We start from the raw sequence: 25,267 nt of genomic DNA, 5'->3' as shown, positions 1-25,267 counted from the left end.
TCATCATTCCAGAGATTGCAAAGGAAAATATTTTTTTAAAAACACAATTAAATTTTCTGATCAGAACATGATCAAATTGCTTTAGAGATAATGCCTTGCTTATTTCTCATAGCAATCATTGAGGCTTATATGATCATTATGCCAAAAATCATTATACCATGGATTAACTGAGGAAGAGAGAAGATATGTAACTCAGTTAACTGAGAAAATAATATACCTATTATATAATTAATTATTATCCAGAAGATAACAAGTAAAGCTAAATCACAGACCCAGTGACTCATGATCTTTGCAATACATTATCCAGTAAAGGTATACATAAAGAATAAGTTATTAACTTATGTTTATTCCAATCCTGTTCAAGCTCTCTGGAGCAATAAATATTAACTGTTGAAAGTCACTATATCACCCCCTCCTTAGGTCCTTTGTGTATATGAAGAGAATTGGAGGTTATCACATTTTAATGTAAATAACATACTGCCTCTTAAATTGTTTTCTTTCCACTTAATTGGGTCTTCCAAAGGTGAATAGAATCTTTTTAAAATGTATTTATGATTTCATCACAAGCAAACTATTAAAATGTCTAATATACTATTTGAATAAAAACGAGAAGAATCAGTATCTCACCCCAATGCTAATTCTGTATGAAACACGTTTCCTTTCCTCAAACTACATGTTTTATTATTTTTAATTGAAAAGTCTGGAATTTTTTGTATATTTACTTGCTTTTTGTATATTTACTTGCTTGTGGTATGTATATTGCTCTCATCTGTGAGAAACGTCTTCAATTTGCTCTTCTAAAACCATAAGTGTAATCTGTGATGAGAATTTTCCACTTTGGTTTTAGAAGGATATTTTGTTTGCTTTCTGATCACCTATTCTTGAGAGTGCTCATTACTTTTAATTAAAGTTCTCTACTCATTCTGTTAACTTTTACTGATAGACATAGCCATCAGCATTCACTGAATATTTAATAAATACTAAGGATTCTCACAAGTACTTTAGAGATAATGCCTTGCTTATTTCTCATAGCAATCATTGAGGCTTATATGATCATTATACCAAAAATCATTATACCATGGATTAACGGTGGAAGAGAGAAGATATTTAACTTAGTTAACTGAGATGATAATATACCTATTATATAATTAGTTATTATCCAGAAGATAACAAGCGAAGCTAAGTCACAGACCCAGAGTGTCAGACCACAGAGTTCATAAGATTAAAATGTTACTGATACCTCTATTTCTATAGAATCCATTGACTCTTCCTCCCTTGAGTCGTTTTGTTTAACTTCTTCTTTCCTGATGATACATCAGAAAGCAGCCAGAAATGATATGGCACTCTAGCAAGAGTGGACTAACAAATGAAACCAATTTTTCTTGTATCAGAATTATTATGTTCAGGTGCTAAGAAGAGTACTGAGAATAGTACAGGCATGTCCTCAGGCAGCCGAGTAACAGAGATGACCATTCTGTCCTGTCATGCTCAGGGCTTGACTTGTCTTCACAGTCATCTCATTATTCAACAGATGTCATGCTCCTGCTGTCCTCTTCAAATTCCAGCAGTATAAAGGAGAAGTAAAGGAGGGCAAAAATGATGTTCTAAAAGTTTCCATTCTAATTCTTCCTTAAATTTTTCTGATCAGAACATGATCATAGTGCTTTAACTATTTGCAAACAAGTCTAGACAATGGTGTGTAAGTAAAGAGAATTTCATCCCATAACAATATAGATTCCTGTTTCCATATAAGAAACTTTAGTTACTACACAGTTCAACCCTTTGGCTATAACACTGTCAAGGGGTAAATTGATTCTAGTATATTAAAGACTTCATCTCCTTACAAGACAACTAAAGCGTTGCCCAGCTACAAATCAGCTCAGAGGTACATATCTCCATAGGATATTACATGACATCTCACAGTTCACTATCTGAAGCTTACAGAAAAGTCCTCTTTATTCAATAGTAAGAATACATAAAAGTGAAGATGGAATCATGTTATCTGTAATAAAAATTACCACTCTGAAAACATACACAAAAATTATGACTTCATAGTTTCTATCCAATATAGTCACATAGGCATAACAGAAACTTCCCAGAGGCCAAGTCTGATTAGCTCTCTTATAGGCACTTCCTTGTCATTATTCACTCCACTACATTAAAATTGGCAATGGGAAAGAAATCTAGAATTCCTTAGAAATAAAACAGTTTTATCAGCATACTTTAGTAATGACATAGGTTCAGAGATTGAAATTGTTTTAAGACACTTACAGTCATAAGATATGATAAGGTAGGAATTAAGTTTTTTTCACAAAAATAGTAGTAACAATAAAAAATAATGACCTCATTGCCAAATGTATTTCAAAAGTATCCTTACAGAGTGATATTGGTGGTCAGACATTAAAATATATGTATCCTAGTGACAGATCTAGTAACTTGGTAAAAGATTTGGAATGTTTTGGAACATGTCATATTTTGAAGATCTAAGAAAATATAATGTAGAGGGTACAGAAAAAGATGTCAGAAAATCTGAGCTCAAGTCTGAGCATCTAATATTACTAGGTATTTGGTTTTAGACAAGCAAGGCATTCTTTAACTTAGTTTTGTCTTCTTTAAAATGCTGTTGATCTCTGTAAGGAACAAATGAGATAATATGAATAAAACTGTTCTGTGTATTATAAAGTAGACTATTATATGAAGTATTGTTGTTATGACAGCAATCACTGAACGGCACCTACTATATCAGAAAATTTTCTTTATACAAAATATGTCATAAAAGAAAAAATTATATAATGTGTTGAGCATGCTATTGAGTATTGTATATTGCTCAAGGGACATTTCTATGAAAATTTGGCATTGCTATTCTCTCAGTGTCAAATGCATCATTGTGGCTGCTTTATACGGCACCATTATTTGGGGGGAATCTTTCACAAATTTCAGATATAATGAATGTATGTAATTTTCCTTTTTGAAGCAAAAATAGTTGGTGCCAGTTTCTTACTATTGAAAAGGTTTATAATTTACTGTAGACATAAATTCTTATCAAGGGCTCTGTGCCCTTGTTTCAACAAGCCTCAAAAGCCCTGCTCAAGTATGTTCTTTCATAGCTGATGAACTGTGAGAAACATACTGAATAGTGGGGAAAATATGCCACTGTTGAGAATGTACAAATATAGTTGTCCCAGTCTGTGCTCCTTCGTGTGCCCGTGGACTTTGCCCTAGTGCACAGAGCATGAGTCCATAATATGCTGCCATATTTGCACATGTAGGAAACCAGCCCGCGGCAATTGTTTCATTATCAAAACCTATTGTCAAAACACTGGCCGCAGGTCAGGGAAATAAAGACAACAAAGCTGAACTTAAACACCCTAACAGAGACTTCCAAGTTGACTACATAGATATTACCTTTGTGTTTGAGGTAATTTTTAGGCAGAGAATAAATTACTCACTTTTATACAACCCACAAAGTTCTTAAATCTCAAATTTCAGAGGTTTATACATAGAAATGTCATACTTGTATAGGTGTTTGTGGAGTGAGTTCTTTCCCATACATGTAACAAGTTTATATGTATATATAATTCCTTATGGTAAAAAGCCAGTTTCCATTCCCACTTCCATACAATTTCAACATCTACCTAAAGACAAACAAATATAAGGACTATTAATTTTATGTCCTTTTAAAAATTTGTCTAATCCTTTTTATTACAGATGAAGTTGCATGTTAGCAATCATCTGTTCCTTGGTCTCTTCATTTAGTAGTAGATATTGTCCATAATACTCTACAGAATGAAAAATGTAGAAAATAGTGTATGCTTTATTATGATCCATAATTATTTAACCAGATACTTTTTTGGGGGGAGGAGGTAGGTATTGGGAATTGAACTCAGAGGCACTCAGCCACTGAGCCACATTCCAATCCTATTTTTTATTTTATTTAGAGAATGGGTCTCAGTGAGTTGCTTAGCACCTTGCCATTGCTGAGGCTAGCTTTGAACTCTCCATCTTCCTGTCTCAGCCTCTTGAGCCACTGGGGTTACAGGCATATGCCACCATGCCTGGCCTAACCAGATACTTCTTAATATGTATTATATCAAAAACCATTGAATATTTAGAATTTACTTCATTGGAAATCATTTTCCAGAAGAGCAAGTGGAAGTAGACATGCTGGCTAAAATGTTATACACATTTATAATTCTGATACATAATGTCCAGTTTTTCTTGATACAGATTATACAAAGTTGATATGCAAATATTAGTTTAAAAAGTACAAAACAGCATCATCAACACATTATATATAATCTCACTCTGGGCTTTGGGTCAATATCTTGTATCTGGAGAAGGAGGCAGCTTTGTGTAAATTTGAATATATTTCTCTTATAAGGAGTGAAGTTGAGTATTTTTTTATATCTTTAAAAGCCAGCTTTTCTTATTCTGTGCCTGTGACTTCTCCCTATTCTCTGCACATTTTAAATAAGTTTTTGATCCTTATCATCATATAATAGGATTATTTTCTCTTACAAAGTACGATATATAAGTACCTTTTAATTTTAAATTTTCTTATTCTTTTGATTTGCTATTTAGTGTCTAGTAACAAATAAAACTCTTGATTTTTAAGAAGTCATGGTGTTAAATATTTTCATACATTCCTTAATTTTTACTCATCAGTAGAAAATATTTCAACATGATGAAGAAATTTTCCCTTTTAAAGTCATAGACAGATTTATTTAGGAAGGTAGATCCATATTCAAGGGATAATATGGGCTGTCTTGAGAGAGAGAGAAGGAACCCTGACTTTGGCTGGGTGTCTAATATTTATAGAAGGACTTTATCAAAGGCTCAACTGTATTTTTATAATTTGATTTTCTGCAGTTTTTCTTTCTTCATTTATAAAGTTTCTTGATAATTTATAAATTCAACTTTAAGATTTCTTTTCCATATTACTGTCTAATTTTTCCAAAATTATTTTGGACTTATACACTTTATTTCTTAATAAATGTGAAAATATTTAAGGGGTATATTTTGGTATATAGGGTATACGTGTGTGTGTATATATATATATATATATGTGTGTATATATATATGTGTGTGTTTTTATAAATATATAATATGAAATAATTACTATAGTCAAGCTCATTAACATCTACATCTCTTCACAATACTTCTGTATGTGGTGTGTGGCTAGAACATGTAAGATCTATTCTTTTATGAACTTTAAGTATAAAATACAATATCATTAACTATGGTAGCATCTCTAGAACTTTCTCATTTCATATAACCAAAACTTCTCATATTTTGACAAATATTTCCCAATTTCTTCCCCACCACTGCCCACTCAACCCCTGTAACTACCATTCTGTTAGAGTCTGTAAACAAGTCAGGCTGGCACCTGGCATTTTGCCATGGGGAGTGGTTTGTGAGGTGGCGCCAGCAAGCCATTAAGTGTGGAGATTCCTTATTGGTTGACTGCTGTATCTAGTTTATGTTAATTAAGATAAGCTGTGTGGAATGTATAAATACCTCTGTTGTCCTTCAATAAATGGCTCCCACTCCTGCTGTATCAATGTACACAAGTTGTTCGTCTCCCCCCGGTTATTTTGCTGCAGCCGGACTGCGGCACCATTCTACTTTCCACTTTTATGAAACTTACATTTTAAATTCCATATTAAAATAAGATTATACAATTTTCTTTCTAGGTCTGGCATATTTCACTTAGTATAATGTCTTTTAGTTGCATTCATATTGTTGGAAATGAATATGAATATATGAATAATATTTATTTTTTATTAATATTATTATGGTTCAGATTATGAGGGGTCTCCCAAAAACTCATGTGTGAGATAATTCAAGAATTTTCAGAGATGAAATGAGTAAATAATTAGAGTTATACATAATCACTGCATTACTCTACCAAAATTGATTAACTGGTGGTAACTGAAGGCAGATAGGGTATGGATGGAGGCAACAGGTCACTGGTGGCATGACTTTGGGATTTATAATTTGTCCCTGGTGAGTGGAGCTCTCTTTCTCTGCTTCCCTACTGTTATATACTGATATTTTCTCCACCATGCCTCACCTCAGAGTCAGCTATCTATGGACTAAGACCTCTGAAACTGGGAGCTCCAATTCAACTTTTTTTCCTTTACTTTGCTCTTGTCTGGTCTTGTGGTCACAGTAATGAAAAAGTTGACTAAAACAAAATTCCATATGCATATCACAATTTCTTTTTTCGTTTATATCTTAATAGGCATTTAGATTGGTTCCCTATCTTGGCTATGTGAAAATAACATAATGAACATGAGAATACAGATGTCTATGAGATACAGCTTTAAAAACCTGTAGAAATATATTAAGAAGTGAGATTACTAGATCATACAGTAGTTCTATTTTGGATGTTTTGAGGAATCTCCATTAGCAATTTATATTTATGCTAATATTGTATGAGTTCCCTTTTCTTAATCATCTTGCCAACACTTATTTTTCAATAATGATCATCTTAACAGATATAAAGTGATATTTTACTATAGTTTTGGTTTGTATTTCCATTAGTTAATAATGTTGGGCTTTTTTTTTTATACACCTGTTAGCCATTTTTTAGCCTACTAATTTAAATCTAGTGGTTTATATCCAGTTTAATAGAAAGACTCATTTATAGAATTTAGCTCATGTAGAAATTCAATTAAATGTTTGTTATTATTATCATAATAAATAGACATATTGTCCATTTAGAGATTTTTAAACGTATGGTTAGTATTATTATCATATAAAATAAATAGTCTTTTCAGTTTCTTTTGTAAAAAGATATCATAGACATATCAAATGTCCTCCATGGTACAAATTATTTTTAAATCTCCCATGCAAGAAGAAAATTCTCACAGAACTAGCTGGAAGTTCATTATATTTTTTTAAAATGAAAGTCTAATTGTAAATGTCTGATAGTCACATTATTAAAATATGAAGAAATATATTCACCCACAGTTAAAAATGTCACTAGATTAGCTATATTTGTTACTTGAAATATGCTTTTCAAAATTTTTTAATCAATTAAAAATTGTTGAGAAATCATAGAAGTAGATTCATCTTGATAAGATGTAAAAAGTTGTTAAAGGCATATTTTCAGAAAACTTTATAGAAAATATTTGTTATTTATAATCCTATTTATACACATGTATATACATATATAATTTTATTTAGACTCATATTTAAGACAAATATGATAATCTTTTTGTCTCATTTCTCAAAATTTTAAATGGTACACAAAATTTTGCCAAAGTAAGAAATAATAAAAATACATTATAACATTCTCTTTGAAAGAAATAATCTTAGATTTTTTTAAGTGTGTAAAAGACAATCATAAGATTACTTTCTCAATTTTTCAAAAAAATGACAGCTTTTAAAAATTTTTTCATAATAATATAATGTATTTTATTATGTTTCCTAATATAATGTAATATCCATTTAAAGCTCATTTTTCCAACTATGCAAAACATTAATAGAAAAAGTAATATAATTTAGAAATTCATTGGCAGGGTATATAAATTATCAAACATAAATTGATAATTGTACTAAGATTATTGAATTAAAACCATCAGGTTTCCTTCTTATCAACTAAATCACTGTGATACATGGTACTTTTTAGAAACTGTTGCTGAAAAATTATTGGTTATAGACATGAGGCAAAATATTTTATCATTTAATTCATCATTCTGAATGTGGTATGAGATGCAGAGAATAAAATGGAGCAGACACTATATTAAAAGCCTAAATTTTTAATAAGCTTTATATAGAGCAACTAATTAAATACATTAACTGCAAGGTTATTATTAAGGCCCTAGTGTAAAATGTTGGAAATATAGCTTTAACGTTCTAATTAAAAACCTTTTTAATTGCAATTATATCTTTAATAGAAAGTTTAATATTATAGAGTAGTAAAAGAAACTAAATTTAATGTTCTGGTTTTACACATACATGCATACATGGAGTCAAGTCATGTACGAATATGGATTACTCATATGCATATAGTTATCCATAAAATGACCTTATTGAGAAAATTAAATAACAACATGAACACTAAACACATTTTCACATTTCAAAATTTAGTGGAATAAATAGAAGCTTTATATCACATACTAACCATTTTATTGAAAAAAGCAAATTATAATTTACACCTCTATATTATGATTTATATGCAAAGACAATCTTCAGTTATATTATACTGTATTTCCATATGTTTTATTATTTAAATATGAGGTGTCCCCTAGAAGCTCACTTGTGAGACAAAGCAAGAAATTTACAGGTGAAATGATTGGGTTTTAGATTGGTTATTAACCTAATCAGCACATTAATCCCCTAATAGGGATTAACTGAGTGGTAAAGGTAAAATGGTAGGGTGTGGCTGGAGTAGGTGGGTCATTGTGGCATGACTTTAGATTATATATTTTTCCCCTGAGCTGAACTCTCTTTGCTTAGTGATTGCTATATCCTGCACTGCTTTCCTCTTCCACGTCCTTCTGCCACAATGTTCTGCCTCACCCCAAGCCTAAAGCAGTGGAGTGAGTAGGCAGCCTATAAACTGAGACCTCTGAAATGTTGCCAGATGAACTTTTCCTCTTCTAAACTGTCTTTGTCAGGTCTTTTGTCCCAGTGATGGAAAACGCTGACTAAAACAATATTTTAAAATTTATTTATTAGAATTCTTGGTAGAAAGTAACTCTGGGAACTCAGAGTTTTAATCGTGAGAAACCCAGTTCCAATTAACTGAATTAAAAGGCTAAAAGATGTTTGACATAAAACAGTGACCAGATGGAGCTAATTCTGAGAAACAGTTAAGTTCTTCAATGTCAATGGGACTGTGACTTTCTCCTCTCTGTTTCCTCTAGGTTCTGACCAGTTTTCTCTAACTAGAAAGAAAATGTGACACATGCCAACCACTGAGCTTCAGATTCTGTTGTTTGAATCATCTGTAAGAACAACATGCTCTACCTTCATGAATTCTCATAGGAAGGACTCCCTGCTGAGTGAGGACTAAGCCCCCCACCCTTATCCAGTTAAACAACTGTGATTTGGGCAAAAACAACCTAATTCTGACAAAAGTACTATGTGGTTGGGAAGGAGGAAGTTCCTGGAAATGAGTTAGAGTATCAGAAAATTCAATTATTAGAACAAAGCTTGAAGGAATACAATCATGTCAGGCAGCTTACAATTGCTGCAGAAAAATACCTAAGATAAACCATTTAAATGAGGAAAGTTTCTTTTGACCTATGGTTTTAAAGGTTTTAGTCCATGTTCTCTTGGGCACCTTGCTTTTTAGGCCCATGGTGAGACAGCATACGGTTGCAAGGAACATGTGGCAGATGACGATACAGAAAGGGAAAAATCAGGGTCCCAATATCCCCTTCAAGGGTCCACTAAAGGGATCTAACTTCTTTCCAGTAGGCCTACCCGCTGAGGGTTCCACCGCCTCCCAGTAGTACCAAAGCTTGGCCACAAAGCCATTAGCACATGAGGCTTTGGGTAGTATAAAAAACAAACTTTAAGATTTATGTATCTCAGTTGCCCATTTGAAAAACTATTCCCAACACATGGTCCCTTTCGTAGTACAATAAGTCCCATGATTAAGAATTCATTATTTTGATAACCATTTCAAAGTGGTGGCAGGCAGGCAGGCTTGAATCTCAATCTTGAGTCTACCCCACATTCCATATTATAACTTTTCATACAAGCTCAAGCTCCATAATCTGTTTTCTTACTATAAATATATTAAGTGTGCCTTCCACTGAGCATTGCTATAAATACAAAATATGGCAGAGATCTATCCCTGTATATAAAGAACCTTCTGAAAATGACAGTTTCTGTTGGGTCAGAATGTTCTCTCGTGTTCTGCTACAAACTGTCTTGATTTTTTTTTTTCAACCTCCTATCATGGACACCTATGCAATTATGTCAAAATTCTCATATATACAAACACTTAAAATATTCAAAGATTGTTACTATGTTCTCCTTAAATGCATGTGGTATATTTTAACCTCAGGAAGAAATTATATGCTTGTAAAATTCTATTTTCTATATTTGACTTATTATACATCATAATTTTAAACAATGGTTTCTTGTACATAGGCTACTAGCCGTCATTCTCAGCTATGTGTATTTTGTAACCACAAATTTTATATCATATTCTTTAAAAAATAAATATTTAAAGGTATGAAACCATGAGAGACCTTGATTTTATCATTTTAGAAATCTATCAAGTTTGACAATAATCAACATATTTTGAATAAATACATTTAACAATCTGAAAATCTACCTATTTGATTTATGTTCTAACTTACATCTTTTTCCTTGCCCAAAAAGTTATAAAGAAATGTTATTTGTACTTTTCCACAACTGAAATTTTTAGAAGATTCAATTCAATGCCAACAGATATAACAAAGAAAAATTCAAGTGAGTCTTTATCGTCTCAGGAATTGTGTTAATAAAATTAAGAATGTGTGGTTTGCTTAATATTCACAACTGTGATAAATACCACATGTAATAAAATGTGTTTTTATAAAGAGAGAAGAAATATATATATATATATATATGTATATATACATATATATATATAATGATAATGCAAATTCCTTTTATATGAAGCAATTACCAAAACAGTAAAGAAGGTTAGTTTGTTTCAACTGGTTCTCACTTAATCTATGTTGTATCCCAGTAATTATTTTTCTGATCTTCTAATTCTGTGGAGAATACATGGTACCAAATACTGGATGGTAATGCTATTCCCTAAGAAGTAATACTACAAACAATGCTTAGGCTCACAGGTTAAATTTCAGAAGCCTAATTATCCATTACGTAGATCTTTCACCTTGCCTACATAATGAAGATCCCACTGGGAAACTTAAAATATTCTAATGATGAAGTGATTGCATGCAAGCCAATGGAATCATAGTCTCTACAGATCATTTTTAAAGTTCTCAATATTGCTTTTACTACATATAATGAACTGTGGACTATTACTTCCCAAATTCTAAAAGCAACAGCCCTAGAAGTGTGGAAAGAACATTGTCCTGCTGCTTAAGGCATTTATAAAATAGGACAAGTCTGTCTGACACTCAACCAAACCCTTTTCTCCCTATCCTTTTTAGTCCTCTCTTAGGTGAGCTGTTCTTAGGCCTTAGTGAATTCTGCACAGCAGGGCTTTTTCTATTTCCTCAGGTAATGGATTTTTCAGGAAAACTTATTTTATTCCTTCTCCTCCATATTCAAAATTCTCAATCCCTCTCAACCTCTACCATATGTGCTTCTGTCAGTGAACTGGTCATTACCTGTCCCATCTCTCAGAAGAATAAGGAGCATGTGGTGCGAGAGCGTAAATCTACCATGTCACTCTGCACAGTGTTAGGTTCAGCTGTCATTCTTTTCTTAACAACCTTTTCCATGAAAGAAGGCAGGTGATGATTTACATTCTTACACAAGTCCCTTATCTCATTTCAGAAGAATAACTGTTGCCAGATGGCTACAGGTTCATACAATCCAATGTTATAGTGCCACAGAGAGCTAGCTATTTAAAACACGGGTTATTTAAAACAGCAGCAACAACATCACCTGGAGGTGGGCTAGAATTTCAGAATCTTGATCTCTACCTGCATCATAATCTGAATTTTTAACAAAATCCCCAAGTGAATCATTTGCACAATGAAATTTGAGAAACAAGATCTAGGGTACCTTAAAAAGAAAACAAACTGATGAACAAACTAACATACATATTGCTGGTTGACATACTGAGGAGGAATTATATTACTCAAGTGAAATAATGATGGCATAATATTAGGAATATAAAAAGAATATCATTATTATCCATGAAAAATTCCACTCTTCTGCTTATTGGCTAGATGACATTAGGTTAGTATCTTAATCTCCATGAGACTTATTTTTTTGCTTTATAAAGTGAAGTTAATTATATTCACATTTATGAGTTTCCAGGAGACTTAGTTCTAAAGTATATAATGCATTCAGTACAACAGAGATAAGGGATTGTAGGTGCTACACCTGTAATTTCTTACAATGTTGTAAAGAAGCCAATTTATAAGGCAGATCCTGGGCAATGAATTATTATTCAAGGAGTATGATATCACTTGAAAACAGGGAACTGGTGGTTAGATGTGGACCCTAGTTCTTATGTGAATATTTACATAGGCTGGTCAATGTTCATGGTCTTAACTTTCTAAAGCCTGAATTTTCTTAGTGAAAATAAAAAAAAGAAAAAGGAGTTTGAAATAAATAAATGCAATGTACTTTTACCCTTTATCCTCTGTGACTCTCATAGTTAGCCAATAGTTCAGTACTTTAGTTCTATCAGCACTTTCTGTCCATATCTTTACTTGTATTAAATTTTATCTTGAAGAGTTGAAATGCTTAAAAATGTCTCAAAATCTTTAACAATTGTCTTATCTTTCCTCTTTACTTTGGCCTACTATGACACATTCTTCTTTTAATTTCTCTGTCATTTTGTAATATTACAAAACATACTTAAAATAATGGGTTATCCCTACATTTTCTAAGAAAATTTTTAAAATCCTTTAAAAATCCATCTTCAGTGATTTTTACAGATTTTTCTTAATAACACAACACAGTTTTGTCTTTTCTAAAATTTTCCTTATCAGTAGTGCTTTTTCTTGTTTGTGGAACATGAACAGCTGCCTTTTCATAAATTCTGTGTTCACTGTCTGTGAGAAGAGACAGACTTCTACTTACTATTATTACCAAATAGCTCTTTCTTAATCTACCCATCTATAGATTCTGCCCAGTCCACCAAGAATTAGTGCCTTGTATGAAGTGCAAACAATGTCAAGGCTACATTTTTTAGATATCCAGACTAATGGATAAAGGATTTCTAACTGACAAAACTAAAAGCTGAGGGATACAATGGATATTTATGTTTCCACATATTTTAACACCTTCTCTACCCAAAACATCTAAATCACTAACAGATTGGGCATAAAATCAAACTCTACATTTGAAGATTTTCATTAATGTGAGAAGATTTGGCCATCCTGACCCCCTTTAAACTTCCTGAGAATGATAGTACTGTATTTTTTTTCTATTTTCTTTTGAGTCATAACTTCAATATAATCCACTCACTCATCATGCCTATAAACTAATTATAGTAAAAGGAGCATTCTCCAAATAATTTTGTGTTGTCATATATCAGAGTCTATTTTGGCATATTGTCTGTGAACTTCGTAAACACAATAGGCAGAGAGTTTTCTGGGAAATATGTAGGAAAAGCAATGCAGCTTATAGCTGACAGCCACTGTAATTCTTTCTTAATTTTCTATAACTCTCAAACCTCAAATTAACATAAGATTTGTGGCGAATTCCTTCAAAAACATATTGTCTTAATGTCTTGGTCAAATGTTTTAAATATTTTAAAAACAGTAATACTTATGGGCTCTGTAAATTGGAGTACATCTGAAATCCTAGAGGCTCTGGAGGCTGATGCAGGAGGATCCCCAAGTTCATGGTCAGACTCAGCAACTTAGGAAGGTACTAAGCAACTTATTGAGTTCCTGTTCTGTCTCAAAATTTAACAAATAAAAAGAGATAAAGATATATGTAGCTCAGTGGTAAAGTACCCCTGGGTTCAATCCCCAGTACAAAGATTAAGTAATCAATTAAGTTGCTACTAATTAATTAATTTTTAAGTACTACTTAAACTTGCTTCCTTAATGTGGTGTGCATATGAAGAAGAGGGATGTATTCACCTGATGGTCAGGAATATTTCACCTATGTTTATTTAGACTTTCCTTTTTTCAAATTCTAACCAGAATCTAAATGTAATTTAAAAGTGAAAACCAATAGTTTTAGTTTATTGCATATTTACTGAAGTAAAATTATACATATCTTAAAGCAAAACTTTATTTAATTTCAAATTAGGTGGAGAGAAACCTATTATATAGTAATCTCTCTCTGCACATATTTTACGAAATGAGTTCTGCATTAAAAAGCTGGTACACAGTTTTTCCATTTAGTATACACAAATAGTTAGATAGCAGCAACCCATCAATCTTCTATACAAACACCTAGGCACAAACATAATGCAAAAGTATGAAAAGTATAAGTAGCTCCCCTTATTCATGGTTTTGCTTTCCATGGTTTCAGATAGCTACAATCATACAGAATCTAAAAATGTTAGATGGAAAAATTCTAAACGTAGGCAATTCAGAATTTTTAAACTGTGCACCATTCCCAGTAGCATGATTAAATCTCATGCTGTTCTGCTATTTTCTTCCAGATATGGGAATCACCCTGTAGTCAGAATATCCATGCTACATATACTACCCACCCATTCATAACTTAGACCACTCAATTGTCAGCTGGGCTATGCAAGCAAGCAGTGCTTATTCAAGAAAGGCCAGCTATAGACTAACATTATGTCAGGATGTCAGTGTCATTTATGTTCACCTTTTTAGAGATGCAATGGAACATTTCATCATCCAAGAAGAAAGGTGAGCATGCTAAGACACCTTAAGAGATGGAGAGATCACATTGATCTAACTCTTATTATAGTATTTTAAAATAATTATTCTCTTTGTATTAGCAGTTTTGTTAATTGGTAACAAAAATTAACTAATATATGAATAACTTTATGGTAAACATGTAAGTATAAGAAAAAATAAAACAGTACATATATGATTTGGTATTATCCATGCTTGAGGCACCCACTACAGATCTTGGGATATATCTTTTATGGATAAACAAGGACTAATATATATACATTTCACTCATTTATTATCTCCTTTGATTTGTAAATATCACAGGTTATATATTGCTGTAAGGGAAAAGGATGACACAATTCTTTGATACTGATTTGAGTTGGCGATTGATATGGGATAAAAAGCAGCATCACTTACACTAAGATGTGATTTTTTATAATTTACAAACAGAAGCATTAGTCCTGAACTGCCAGTTTTCCCATGCTGAGGCATGTTAATGGAATAACATTATTACTCAATAAAACTACTTAACACATATCAATAGTTTAAGTAGCCCACTGCAGGGGTTGGCTATGAAAACTATTTACCACAATAGGAGAAGGACAAAATAACAGAGAAGACAAACAGAGATACAGCATGCATTACACACTAAAGCAAATTTGTTTTAAATTTGTCTTATGTCAAAATGAAATGTAAATCTCCAAAGTCTCATAAAATTTTGCTTGGATTAAATTTGAATGAAGCCTTCAGAACAATTTAAAATAGAGCCATAACTAAATCTAATTAAAGATATTTATTTTACTCAACCTAAGTAATATAGGTATTACTTTTCTCTTCAAAAACAGGCTGAGGATATATATGACTCTAAGAATATGAAATGGTGAAACACACACAAGCTCACTGGCTGTCCTGCCATTCTCTCTCTGGCATTTTATTTCACAGGAACAATCAATAGCCTGGCTTGGATCTTTCTGGTTCTAACAGGTGATTATAAACAATGTGAAAAATAGACTTATGTTGACTTCATCCACATTTTAAATTTGTAGTAGTTTCACTATATTTTTTGTGATTTTTAAAAACATTTTTTGAATTGTCAATGGACAGTTTGTATGTGGTGTTGAGAATTGAACTCAGTGCCTCACACATGCTAGGTTCTACCACTAAGCCACAACTCCAGCCCATTTTATTTTGTGGTTACATAGAGCAGAATGTAAAAAAAAAAAAAAAATTACTAAATTTCCACCAAAATAGAAAAACATGCTTTTCTTATTTCCAAGGAAATATACTTTCCAAAGATTCTGCTAAGACTCCAGGAACTTTATTTTTATAATACCATTTATTCTTTCTTTCCCCGCATAGTGCTAGGGGTTGATCCTAGGGCCTTATACATGTTAGGTAAGCACTCTACCACTGCTACACCCCCGTCTTCAACATTTATTCCTTTTTTAAGAAAATTATTTGTTCTAATTATTTATATATGACAGTAGAGTGCATTTTGATATGTTTTAGTCAGCTTTAACACTATTGTGATTTAAAGACCTAAGCAGAACAACTGCAGAGAAGGAAAAGTTTATTTGGGGGCTCACAATTTCAGAGGTCTAAATCCATAGACAGCAGGCTCCATTCCTTGAGGTTCAAGGTATGGCTGAACATCATGGCAGAAAAGTGTGGCAGAAGGAAACGGCTCACATGATGATCATGAAGTGGGAAGAGAGCGGTCTCTACTTGCCAGATACAAATATATATCCCAAGGCCATGCCCTCAATTCCCACCTCCTCCAGCCACACCTGACCACTTCAGTTGCCATTCATGTAATCTCTATCAAGTGATTAATTCACTAATTGAGTTAAGACTCTCACAATTTCAGACATTTCTCCTCTGATCCTTCTTGAATTATCTTAAAGGTGAACTTTTGACAGACACCTCACATCCAAACCATAAGAACACATCATACATAAATGGTGTATAACTTCTCATTCTTCTGGTTGTACATGATATAGAATTACACTGATCATGTAATCATATATGCACATAGGGTAAAACATGTCCAATTCATTCTACTATCCTCCCTCCTCTCTTCCCTTCCCTTCATCTCTTGTTTCTAATCCAAATTATTCTATTCTTCCCGAGCACCACCCAGGACACATACACATCTTATTGTGAATTAGTATCCACATATCAGAGAAAACATTTGCCCTTTGGTTTTTGGGAGTGGCTTATTTTACTTAGCATGATATTCACCAGCTGCATCCACTTACCTGCAAATCCATAATTTCATTCTATTTTAAGGCTGAGTAATATTCCAGTGTGTATATATACCATAGTTTCTTTATCTGTTCATCTGTTGGAAGACACCTAGGTTGGTTCCATAGTTTAGCTATTGTAATCTGAGTGGCTATAAACAATGATGTGGCTGTGTCATTGTAGTATGCTAATTTCAAGATGTTTGAGTATACACCAAAAGTAGGATAACTGGGTCAAATGATTGTTCCACTCCAAGTTTTCTGAATAATCTCCATATTGCTTTCCAGAGTGGTTGCATCAATTTGCATTCCTACCAGCAATGTATGGGTGAACCCTTCTCTCCACATCCTCACCAACATTTAGTTTGCTTGTATTCTTGATAACTGACATTCTGACTGGAGTGAGATAAAATATCAATGTAGTTTTAATTTGCATTTTTCTCATTGCTAGAGATATTGAGCATTTTTTCATGTATTTGTTGATTGTATTTCTTTAGTGAAATGTCAGTTCCTTAGCCCATTTATTGATTGGGTAATTTGTTTTATTGGTGTTAAGACTTTTTAATTATGTATACATCCTGTAGATTAATGCTCTATCTGAGGTACAGGTGGTAAAGATTTTCTCCCATTCTGTAGGCTCTTTCTTCATATTCTTCATTGTTTCCTTAAGTATGGAGTCTGTTCTATTGCCTAAGTTCTTGATTCAATTTCAGTTGAGTTTTTGGCAGGGTGAGAGATAGAGGTTTAATTTCATTTTGCTATAAACAGATTTTCAGTTTTCCCTGCACCATTATTAAAGAGGCAATCTTTTCTCCAATGTGTGTTTTTGACACTTTTATCTAGTATGAGGTACCTGTTTGTGCTTTCTGTTCTGTACCATTGATCTATGTGTCTGTTTTTGTGCTGAACCCATGCATTTTTTTGTTACTACAGCTCTGTAGAATTATTTAAAATATGGTATTATGATGCCTTCTGCTTTACTCTTCTTGCTAAGGATTGCTTTGGCTGTTCTTGGTCTCTTATTTTTCCAAATGATTTTCATGATTGCTTTATCTAGTTCTATGTAGAATGTCATTGGGATTTTAACAGGAATGGCATTAAATCTGTTTAACATGTTTGGTAGTATGGCCATTTTGACTATATTAATTTTACCTATCCAAGAACATGGGAGATCTTTCCATTTTCTAAGGTGTTCTTCAATTTCTTTCTTTGGTGTTCCGTAGTTTTCATTGTAGAGGTCTTTCAACTCTTTAATTAGATTCATTCCCCCAATTTTTTTCCTCCTGAAACTATTGTGAATGGGGTAGTTTTCTAATTTCTCTTTCAGCGGATTTATGGACTGATATATAGAAATGTGCTTGATATATGTGTCAATTTTATATCCTGCTACTTTGCCGAATTCATTTATTAGTTCTAGTAGTTTTCTGGTGAACTTTATTAAGTCTTTGAAATATAGAATCATGTTGTGGGAAAACAGGGATAGTTTGAGAACTTCTTTTTCTATTTGTATTCCTTTCATTTCTTTCAGTTGTCTAATTGCTCTGACTAGAGTTTCAAGGACAACATTGAATAAAAGTCGTGAAAGAGGGCATATTGTATTGTTCCAGTTCTTGGAATGCTTTCAGGTTTTCTCCATTTAGAATGATGTTGGCCTTGGATTTAGCATAGATAGCTTTTACAATGTTGAGGCATGTTCCTTCTATCCCTATATTTTCTAATGTTTTGAACAGGAAGGGGTGTGGTATTTTGTCAAATGATTTTTCTGCATCCATTGAGCTAATAATATGATTCTTGTCTTTAAGTCTATTGATGTGATGAATTATATGTAATATAATATAATATGATGAACTATAATTATATAGTTCATAGTGCACTATCTTTTTAATATGTTTTGATATGTGATTTGCCAGAATTTTTTGAGAATTTTTACATATATGTTCATCAGGGATATTGGTTTGATTTTTTCTTTCCTTGATAGGACTACTGGAACTTTAGATTGATGTAAATTAAAGCTATGCATTATGTTTTAATGGGACTCAGTTCTGCAACATCTTTTAGGATCCACAGTCTTCAAACTCTCAAAAATATGTGTCAAAATCCCTTTGTTCCCTTTAGACTGCTTTAGCATCAATTCATTTATTCCACATAGAATCATAAAAGATTTATAATAATATAATAAACATTAAATGTGGAAAGCTAGATGTTACTGAGTTCAAATTCCTAATAGGAATTTCTCCTCACACCCAAAGGGAAATTACAAGGTAGATCTTTATATTCTGGTACCTCAACAGGAATCCACATTGTTACAAACACATAGAAGTCTCAATCTATACTTCATCTTTCCCAAGATTTAGAGTGCTATGCCTTCATGATGTATCAGGGTTCCATCACTGACAAGGTATAGAATTGTTTCCCATACCAAATTCAGATTTATCTAGATAGAACCTCAGAATCTGACTCAAAAATAGTATCTTTGCAGAGGAAATTAGCTACTTTGAGGTCATGCTTGATTAAGGTAGACTCAAATCCAAGGACTAGCAGCCCCATAAGAAGAGGAGAGAACACATAGAAACACACAGAGAAAGGATTTCCAAGTGAGAGTGGATAGAGAAATTGGAGGAATGCCCCTAAAAAAAAGGGTAATGCAAAGCCTTGCCAGCAACCATCAGTGACTAGGCATGAGGGGTGGAACAAATGCACTCAAAACTCCAAAAGGAATCGGTCCTGCCTATACCTGAATTTCAGACTTCTATCTTCCTGAATCATGAGAGAATGAATTTCTGTTGTTTTAAGCCTCCTGACTTGTGATCATTTATTAAGATAGCCCTAAGAAATTGGTGAGCTAGGTTTCTTTTTTAATAGCTTAGTCCTTCCTCTTGTGTTTAATATCGTTAATCTTTAAGCTTTGTATTTGACTTCATTATCACTATTGCTGCAGACTAAGACTTAGTGAAAGCAGAGGAAGATTTGCTGTGAACCTAATAAATTTAGTCAGAGCACCTACAATGTAACAGTTGCTTCCCAGAATTCATGTCTCATACATTTTAAATTTTTAAAATCTTTATCAAAGGGGGTTCCACAAAATGTTGGTTTACTTTTAGAGGAATAAGTCCTTGATACTTAGAACAAATAAATATATTTATATGCTATTCTTAAAATCTAGCCAAATAAGAAATAATACTTAACATAAGGTTAGTATCTTTGAAAATTCTAAATTTCCATTAATGTCATTCTTCTATCTTAGGACAAAAGCAGGGAGAGTTATCTACAAGTAAAGCTGAGAACTGAATGAAGAAACTATAATAGGGATAGGACCCATCAATAGGGGCCAAATTTAAATTCAAAGTAAATGTGCATGTTAATGTATACTCCCATTGATTTTATCTTAAAAATATATTTAACACACACTCATAATGTCATTTCTTAAAATATTTAAGAGACTGCTTCAATTAACCAATTTTATCACAATACAAATACAATTTGAAGAGGTTTTTGAAAATACATTCCATCAAATCTTTTCCTATTTATCATAAAACTACTAGAATTCTGTGTATATCTTAGTCCATCAATTCTTCTCATTCTCAGTAGTTATGTTATAATGGGGCCACAAACATTAAATTAGCGAACAGTGAGCCAGTGCTCCTAAGGGAAGTGCAATATTAGAATACTACAAGGCTCTGGTCACAACATTTTTATCAACAATCAACGCATAACCTGGTTACATGTGTGTTTCTATGTAAGGATGCCTTATTGATATACACAGACAATTCATTAATATTGTATTCAGGGCCAACAGTACTATTACTCATGCTGAATGAAGCTAGTGTGATAAAAACATTTTTTTTTAAGGCCTATTACACTCTTCTTGTGCTTTGGAGCAGTAGACAGGATTTCAGCACTATACTTGAGGGCCATTTTATATGTTAATATCACCAACAAAAGTACAACTATGTGAAAAAATATATCACCAAGCAGACCAAAAATAAGGAGACTTGAAGGAAACTTAGATACAAGAAGGGAGAGTATGACCTTGTTCAACCTCAGTGGGAATGTGCATGTTGGATCATCTAATTTTTTTGCTGCTCACTTTTATAATGAATAATTATAAAAGTGCTATAAGTATAGATTTGAGGGTTACAATATGTGTATACACACACACATATATTTTAGGGAATCTGTGAATTTGCAAATATAGAATCCATGAATGAGCATGTACTATATTATGATTTTGTGATGAGTCACTTTTATCTTTGTTTTCATGCTCATGATAATCTCTTTTATTATCCTTCTACTTTCCCCTTCAATTTTTGTCATCCATGACACCCATTACCGCATGTCTCTTCCAGGCTCCATTTTGTTACTTTTAATAATTTGGTCCATTGTTGCATTTCCTACTGTCCACCATACAATTCCATAGAAATTTCCAAGTAACATTTTGGTTATTTTCTATTGAAGGGCTGCTATTTTTCTCACATTTATTAATCTAGATAATGACACTATAATAGCTCATTTTATGTGTCAATTTGAAGGAACATTTGGTAAAACGTTATTCTAGGTGTGGCTGCAAAGATGCTTCTACATAAGATTAACCTTTAACTCCCTAAGCAGAAGAAAGCAGATGGCCCTCCTAAAGTTGGTAGGGCTTATTCAGTTGAAATTATTTTAAGTGGACCTTCATTTTGACTGTGATCCACTGCATGTGGTCAGGCATGGAATTTCCACTTGTGCATTAGGTCATCACTGAAATAGTTTCAGATTTTGAAGCATTCATATTTTGAAATGCTGAATTAAGGAGAAATAGTTTGTATATATTTTCATGGTTTGGTTTCTCTGAAGGACACTAACAAATGGAAAATCATTCTTGGAGTTACCCAAATTTTTGATTTAATCTTATTCATTTTCGTGTTCCTCTTTCTTGCAACTAAGATTTTCAAGCCCTTCTGTTTGTCTCGTCCTCTAAGTATCCCTTATCTATGATAGTAGTGCACTATATAGTGCTTTCCATAACCTGAGCAAAAGAGTGGCTGCATAAATATAAATGTATTTAAAAGAGAAAGCCTATGTAACGTGATTTATTTAAGTATTCTAATGAAACTATATGTAAGAAAGTGGTAAATTATGTGATACATATAGTAATTTAATAAAAGTTCAAATAAAAAGAGGCCAGAAATGGCAAGAAAAACAAGACAAGTCCCCATTGTAAATGTGAAGGTTAAGTTTGACATTTAAGAGATGTGTAATATTTAAATATCAGGAGGGATCAGAAAAGTACATCCATGGTATTTAGAATGTGAACTTGGATACAGAGTGGGAATGTCAAGATTTTATTCAGACAGGGTTATGCATGAGAGATGTGGTATTGCTCAAAAACTCATATGTGAGACAATGTAATAATGTTCAGAGGCAAAATGATTAGGTTATGAGAGTTGTAACCTAATCAGTGGATTAATCCACTGATACGGATTAACTGGTGGTAACTATAGGCAAGTACAGTGTGGTTGGAAGAGGTGGGTCCCCGGGGGCATGCCTTTGGGGTTCATAATTGGTCCCCACTGAATGGGTCTCTCTTCTTCCTGATTCCCATATCCTGAACAGCTTTCCTCTGCTATGTCCTTCTGCCAGGATATTCTGTCTCACCTTGGCCTCATCTTGGGTCCAGAGCTGTGGAGTCAGCTGACTACATATTGAACCTCTGATACCAGAAGCCCAAATTAACTTTTCCTACTCTACATAGTTCTTATCAGGACATTTAGTCACAGTGACAAAAAAGCTGATTAAAATAGTGAGTAACCTGCTAGAGGATGTCAATGTTGAAAAATGTTTGATTTTGATTTTTGAAGAATGGAAGTAGCCAGTTCATTGCTGTGCATGGAATCTAAATAGGGGTGTTGAGATAATGGAATTGGTGACTCTGTGTTACACTCAGAGGGCCACTTGCCACAGTCTGGCTGGGCACAAATCACGAGCCACTGAAGCAGGAACAAACTTTATTTCTGAACTCCTGCAAACGCCATGCACACAGCCTTCTCCCAGGACACACCACACCAACCAGAAATCCCTCCTTCGGAAATCCCTCCTCCTGCACTTCCCCAACCAATGGGAACTCTCTGGGAATCCCTGAGAAGACTCCAAAGTAGAGCAAGAACTCCAAAGTAGCAGGCTGAGGCGGAGAGCAGGGGTCTAATATACAATTGAATACACAGCTTAACATAACCATTATCATCTCAATGGCTTGCTGGCATCACCTCTCAACCACTCCATTCTGGCAAAAATGCCATGCATCATTCCGACTCTGGCAAAAATGCCATGCATCATTCCGACTCGGCTATGGCTCTCAGCAGCCACTGGTTTAGTTTCAGTCTGAGACCTATGCCTTAAAAACCAGGAGTTTGATGGTATCGATTTTAGTCCAAGTACAGTCCATATTGTAGTTTATTATGTTGAGTATCATACACAGGCCCATGTGTTAATAGCTTAGCCCCCAGAACACTGCTATTGATAGGTGATAGAACCTTTTAAAGATGGGGCCAAATGAGAGTTCTTTAGGTCTTTGGGGACATGCCTTTAAAGGGTGTTGTGAGGCCCCAGCCTTTTCTACTTTGACTTTCTTGCTTTCCAGCTACCCAGTGAGCATATTTGCTCTGCCATGTGCTCTCACCATCATGTGGTGACTTGAAAAGGCCCAAATACAATAGGACTAACTAATCATGAAATAGAACCTCCAAAATTGTAAGACTAAACAAAGCTTTACTCTTTATAACTTGATTGTCTCAGGCAATTTGCTATAACCAGAAAGGTGACCAACACAGTAAAAGACCTTTTCCTCAGCTCAAGCTATGCTTTTACTTAGTGAAAGTGCTCTACAGGCCTTCAAAGGCAGAACTTAAAAGTACCTGGGGAGATTTTTTGATAAATAATATAAACTAGAACATACTGTTTATTACCTCATCTTTGTAACAGAAACAAACAACATTCCTATGAAAAAATTAGCAATTACTACTCCAAAACAGAATGATCTTTTGATGTTAACATATATAATTTAGTAATATTTTCACTTTAGGCTACTTCCTATTCAACTTGTTAATGTACTATTGCTTAATCCCAATTTAGGTTTTCTGAGTCACTTGTAAACTCAGGGAAGTGTGGAGAATTACCACATCCAACAAGTTCCTAGATAATGATGATTGCTTTGTGTGTGAGGAGCTGGAGGTGGGGAATAAATACAAAAACAAAGAATATCATCTACAAATCTTCTCCTGGCTTTTTTTTTTTTAATTTCATGGTTACTTCGGAGGGAGTGGATAGTGGGAGGAGTCTGGTATGATATTATAAAATTCTGGTTTATAAATCTTTTAGAAATTTTTGTAGGGATTCTGACAGTGGAAATGTACAGGGAGACATTCCCCTGGTGAGCAAATTCCTGGGGGGTAACAGGTGCCCTGTTTCCCCCTCTTAGAATTCCCTATAATCTCTCTTAGGATCTAATAATATAGGTAATTTATGTCTAATATCTAGGTGGTACGGCAACATCCTGAGAAGCCTCTGTGTTAGAGCCTCATCAAGCCTTGACCTCACTTGCAATCACATGACTCCTGGGAATACAAGAACTTGCTTGCTTGATGACTACAATGTTTCACCCAGCTCCATTACTCCTAGCTCTGCCTGCCTAACAGTAATTTAAGACAATGGACTTTCTTGAGAACTGCAAAAAGCTCCTAACATTACATATTGCAACTGTGTAATGTAACTGCAGAATAATCAACCTTACTGATACTCTAAACACTAATGTAGTTATGGTACTAAGGTCCTAATGTAACCTATTGGTATAAATAAATGTGGCTGCTTGAACAAGGAGCCAATCTGCCACCTTCCCTGCCTCTGCACCTCTGTATCCCCTTTATTATTATTATTTCATTTCAAATTTTCTTTCACTTTCCAACATAGAACATGAGATGTATACTGGTTTATGAATACTATGTAGCCAATAAAATCACCTCAGATATCCCTGTGGTCATCCATTTTCCCCCCCTCTCTTTATGTAATCTCCTTTAGTCGCCTGTTTCTATTTTAGTGAGCATTTCATAATGTATAAGAAAAGGAGAAATCCCCAAATCTAGTGACTTATGTTTTTTTTGTTTGTTTTTCACTTCTGTGGAAAGAAACAATGACTATCAAAACGAGGACAAGCAAAGCCTATATTCCAAGCTTACTATAAAGGGAGTCAGCCTCATCACCTGTTTACAAAGATTCACAGGCAGAAGAGTAGAAGAGTCTGCAAATGACTGGGAAAACCTAAATTGGGATCAAGCAATAGTACATTAACAAGATCCACCTGTTGAATAGGAGATAGCCTAAAGTGTAAATATTACTAAGTTATAAATGTTACCACCCAAAGGTCATTCTGCTTTGAAGTAGTAATTGATAATTTTTCATAGGAATGTTGCTTGTTCCTTTTATAAAGATGAGGTAAGAAACAGCATATTATAGTTTATTTTATTTATCCAAGTATGGTATATAAAAAGGAAATGCTCATGTATACCC

The sequence above is a fragment of the Ictidomys tridecemlineatus genome, chromosome 3 (genome assembly GCF_052094955.1).
Source record: "Ictidomys tridecemlineatus isolate mIctTri1 chromosome 3, mIctTri1.hap1, whole genome shotgun sequence".
Taxonomy (NCBI): Eukaryota; Metazoa; Chordata; class Mammalia; order Rodentia; family Sciuridae; genus Ictidomys; species Ictidomys tridecemlineatus.
This window is presented reverse-complemented; position numbering follows the sequence as displayed.